The 5,366-nt window shown below is 43.4% G+C and overlaps 1 pseudogene; it reads left to right on the top strand.

Annotated features, from left to right (window-relative positions):
* The first annotated feature begins 2,331 nt into the window (after positions 1-2,331).
* On the top strand, positions 2,332-3,963 carry LOC142840123 (E3 ubiquitin-protein ligase RLIM pseudogene; annotated as a pseudogene).
* The last annotated feature ends 1,403 nt before the right edge of the window (positions 3,964-5,366 follow it).

Genomic DNA, 5,366 nt, shown 5'->3' on the forward strand with positions numbered 1-5,366 from the left:
GACATAGTATATGTTAACCAATGTTAAAAATATCTTGGAATGTGCTAGAATTCCTCCTCCTCCATTTTTCCCAGGTAGCTAAAGCATCACTAGCATTAACTATTCATTTTCAGGAGTGAGAGTCCTTTTCTTTTTATCAAGTGGGCAAGTAGGCACTTGCAACGCTCTTGCCCTACTCCTCTTCAGAAAATATAAACAATCATCTTCCCAAGAATCCTGCTATTTTTTCTGATATCATGACAACACTATGTAGCTAAAAATGAGAAAAACAATAAGTTCAGAACTCTCGAGCATGTCTCTCAGGAGTTTCTTGAGAAAGAATTAGAAAACTCCTTTAAATTAATGGAAGTCCTGAACTCACAGAAAAGAAGAATACACCTAACTGACTTTGACCTAAAATGGCATTTAAGCCAAAGTCTGGGAAATTATAGTATCTAAGAGATGCCACACTAAAATAGGTACCCCTCAGAGCATTCTTGGTGAGTGTGTGCTCCATGTCTAGGCAAATGTTTGGCATGTAGTCAGAGCAAAAATTATTACGTCATTTGTTGAATGGATTAAACAATTCTAATAAAAACCATGAGTAGAAAAAAATATTAAGCAAGCAACATATAAAAAAAGTGTTGCTAAGCATTCTATTTCAAGGAGTCTAAATAATGTAGAGGGTAACTACAATTATCTTGCCTCTTACTGGATAATTTTCACATCTTGATTAACCCATTTCTATTACTGAGTGTAGAACCACGAGGTGGTGGCTTACCAGGAAGGATCTTAACCTACATCCCTCTTGAAGAGGTGAGCTATAGCATCTGTCTCACTGCCTTATTCCTCCCAGCATCTGTTCTGTCTTCCCCGCCTACCTATGTTCGGACCTATCAGGCCAAGCAGTTTTCTTTATTAATTGCCCAATGAAAGCAACAGATAGATAGAAGACCCACCTATATCAGTGTGTGATTTCTTTCTGGGTCTCCCAACATTGGAGTCTGCTAGGAGCAAAGAGTGGTGTGTTTAAATGGAGTTCTCTTGCCTTGTCTACCATTTATGAAACTGCTGATCCTGGACTAGCCAAGGGTCAGGCCTTCAACATGTCCATCTTCTTTGGGAGCATCTCTTCTTTGTATAGCAACAGCATCTACTCCACACACTCTGCTTTCCAAGCCTTAGGGCTATGCAGGTGCTCCCATGTTCAACATTCTCCAGAGTTTATGTATCTGGCTCTGCCTACTTACCAAATTGAGGAGCCCTTGAACACTTTGAAGAGTGGGGAAGGGGAGCAAAGAGAGGACTGAGACCTGAGCAGGAGGCTCAGGGTCTGTGTTTTCATAAGTCACCCCTCAGCGAACGTTCTGTGGGAGGAAGGAGGCTGTGGAAATCAAGCGTTCCAATGGGTCTAAGTTTCTGTTTTCCATCCAGCCTGTTGTGAAATGCATGGCAGAAAGGTACCTCTAGAAGTCAAACTTCCTGCCGACCTCGGGTGACAGTAACAGTTCCTTACACTTACATGGAGGGCTGGGCTAGAAACCACCATCCCCCTTAGCACCCTAATCAGATGACAACCTGAAAGGATCAGCATGTCCATATATGATTCCCCTTTCTCTGTAATAGTGCCTACAGCTATCTCGCTATCTAACACTCAAGGGCTGTATCAGGGTGTCCTCAGGCTCTCTGACGTAATCCTAGTACTCATGACACCAGAGTAACGAAGGTCAACCTCTTGGTTCCTTCTCATGATGGCACCTAGCCACTGTGATTGGGGAAGGGCACAATGAACATCCTGTGTGATGCCAACCTATCATGAAGCAGTCACTATCTCACTAAATTCCCCAGCGTGATGCCAGCATTGCAAGAAGAGTGGGTTTGTCCTACGAGTAGGACTACCAGTCACTCTTCCCCAGGCCCACCTGGTACGCTTTGGCTGAACCATCTGCTTTCTGAATAGGACTTCTTGAGTCCTGTGGAGTAGCTGAGAAAGGGGACCCGAAATACATTCAATAGGTTGTGTGGGGTGACTTTAAGAAAAGTTATCTTGAGTGGATTTCTGTCACTGCTAGGTAACAATGGGGAAGATAATGGTTGCTGGAGCGACGTCTCAGAATGGGCAGGTGCCTGGCTAGAGGCGGGTCTCTTCCAGGCATTCTGAGGCGGGCTAGAGAGCAGGAGGCAGACACTCGGCAGAGCTTAGGCGGCCTCAAAGGCAGCTGAGGTGGCAGAGCCCAGCCAGTCCCCTCCTGCGCGGACCCCCGAAGCCTAGCAAAGAAAACTGAAGGTCCAGTTGATTGGATTTCAGTACTATGACATAAGAGACAGATAATCGTCCACTTGTTCATCAAGATGGAAAACTCAGATTCTAGCGATCAAGGAAATGACCAATCTGCAGCACAGCGCAGAAGGCTAGTGGATCGCTTGGATCGGGAAGAAGCTTTCCATCGATTTGTAAATAATCTGAGCGGAGAAGACTATCGACTTCTGAGAGACAACAATTTGCTAGGCACCCCAGGTCAAAGTACTGGGGAGGAGCTCTTCGGAAGACTACAGCAAATTAAAGAGGGGCCGCCTGTGCCGCCGCCTCAGAGCTCAGAAGAAAATGGAGACTCTTCTGATGACGAGTCCAATGGTGACTCCGTAATAGATTGGCTTAGCTCTGTCAGACAGACTGGCAATACAACAAGAAGTGGTCAGAGAGGAAATGAGTCCGGGAGGGCAGTGAGCCACACTAATCCAAACAGTGGTGATTTCAGATTCAGTTTAGAGACAAATGTTAACCGTAATAATGGAAGCCAAACCTCAGAGAATGAAAATGAACCATCTGCTACACGTCTTAGTGCAGAAAACATGGATCGCAGCCTCCAAAGGCAAGTGGAAAATTTAGCATCTGAGACATCATCTGCCAGAACACCTAGGTCACAACACAGTTCTGCTGAAGCATTAACAGATGTGCCATCCACCAGAGGTCGGAGGAGGGCAAGAAGCCCGAAACCAGAACACCAGCGAAGAACCAGAGCCAGAGCTCAAAGAAGTAGGTCTTCTCTGCGCCCAGCAAATGAAATTCCACGAAGATCTCATCATAGCATCTCATCTCAGACTTTTGAGCAGCCTTTGGTAAACGAGATCGAGGGAAGTTCTAGAGCCCCTCACCATGGGACTTTGAGACACCAGATAACTGGACCTGACTTGCTAGGTAGAGGTCGTTTTGTGGCGGCTGGGTCAAGAAATTCTGCCGCTCAAGGGACAAGCTCTTCAGACACAGATACCAATGGTGAAGCGGCAGGATCTGGTCAAAGACCGCCAACCAGAGACCTTCAAGTCAGAAGAGTTCTGCTGGCAGAAGACCGGCAGAGAGATGGCATTGCTAGCAGAACTCGGTCAAGGTCTCAGATCCCAAACAACACGGTCACTTATGAAAGTGACCCTGGAGGTTTGATAGGCACCTTTACACTTTCTGAACGTGCAGCTGGGAGAACCTCCGTGAGTACTCCCAGGTTTATCACTCTTACAATCTCCAATAGTGGATCATGGGAAACTACATCTCTTCCGATTCAAACCAGGTTAAGGCAGAGAACAACAGCTTTTGGTGAGCTTCCATGGAGTGGAAGAGGGAGCTCAGGTGGTAACAACTCTGCTTCCATCCCCAGCTACAACCCTGGCTTCAGTTCCATTGATCAATATTCAGAAAGTATCTCACAGATGTTTGAAGGAGGTATTGAAGCAACCCGACTTTATCCCTTTAATGACAACCACCTAACTAGAGGACCCACCAATGTCCAGATTAATAACTTGGCAACGAGAAGTTTTGGTGAAAACGACACATTGAAGACATGTAGTATTTGCATTACTGAATATACGGAAGGCGACAAACTTCGTGTGCTACCTTGCTCCCATGAGTACCACGTCCACTGCATCAACCGCTGGTTATGGGAGAATAACACCTGTCCCATTTGTCGCAGGGTCGTCTTTTCTTCCTGAAACAGAACTCTCGAAGAAGCTGTGTTGCTGGAATAGTGACCGGCAAATGGAAATCGCTTCCTTTATCTCCATGTTTTTGTGCAGAGCTTTAATATAAAGTCACAACCTGCATCAAGTCATTGCTTTCTGAGGGAATCGTGTCTTTTCTCTAGTTTCTCTTTCAGAATAGAAAGAATATTTCAGACGCGACGTGCATGTGAACACTTTTAAATAGCACTCCTATCTCTTGGGTTCTGTAGGATGAATACAAGTAATTTTAGTGGGAGTTGCTTTTTTATTTGACCAAGTAAATGACTATTATATATTACTAGTGTTGCAGACATTATCGATAAGTTTGTTCGTATAGGTGTCAGGTGTACAAGGAAGGATGAAAATCATTTTCCTCACCAGTGTCCAAACTCCTATTCTTGCAAAGACTTTACAATTCATTTTGTTACTTTGCACTTTTTCTTTATTACAGAAAGATTTTGTCTTTAAGGCCTACTTTGAACTTCACGCAGTAATAATGTTGGGAGATTACATTGTTCAATGCCTAGGGGGAAGTACTAAATCTTGATTTTCCTTGAATATTTCAAATATTTTTTTTAAATCTGCTTACTAGTGTAGTTTGCAGTATTTTATTTTTATTTTTTGCAGGTTACAATGTTGAGATTTATTAGTGCTGAAAACCAAGTTGAACAAGTTAAAAAAAAATCAAGCTATTTGCAGTAACACTGAAGAGAGCTGTGTTGGGAAATTGGAACATTTTCCCTGTAAAGAACATGTTAGTTGCACCACTGTGTTAATGGAGGTGGCATTGGGGAGAGGGAGGAGGCTCACACACTAGTGTTGGAAAAGGTGATCGTAGAATTGATAAGGAAATGTGCCAGGAGATATTCAGTCTTTAGTGATGTGATTTTCAGAATCCATCCAAGGTAGGAAAATGCTTAGCTCTGTTACCTTAAGCAATGGGTTATTATTTTCTTCTGGAAAAACTTTATTTCTGTGCCCAGTATTCTCTGCTTTTGGCAATGTCTTATATTTATGAAGGGTTTTCATTTACACATTTTGTATTTAACCACCTGCTTCTATGATTTTAAGTCGGTGCTCCAACTCCTCATGATAAAGAGACTAATGTTGCAAATGACGGTTAAAGGCCATTACTGTTTGCTAGAATGCAGTGTCCCATTGAAGTTGACCTTGTTTTTAAACAGATGAAGGAGATGTTCTTAATTCTTTTGTGAAAGGAAATCATTTGTAATCTGCCTTAGTTGATTATTTATAATATGTTTTTCCTGACTGGCTTCCTTGTCACACTCTTACCAACAGTGCGCAGGACATGGAAGCCACACTTGCAGAGCTCTTAGGGTCTTAAAACGACTATGATTGTTGTTCTCCCAAGTATTCTCTCTGGACCTTTCTAA

This window comes from Microtus pennsylvanicus, chromosome X, assembly GCF_037038515.1.
Source record: "Microtus pennsylvanicus isolate mMicPen1 chromosome X, mMicPen1.hap1, whole genome shotgun sequence".
NCBI lineage: Eukaryota > Metazoa > Chordata > Mammalia > Rodentia > Cricetidae > Microtus > Microtus pennsylvanicus.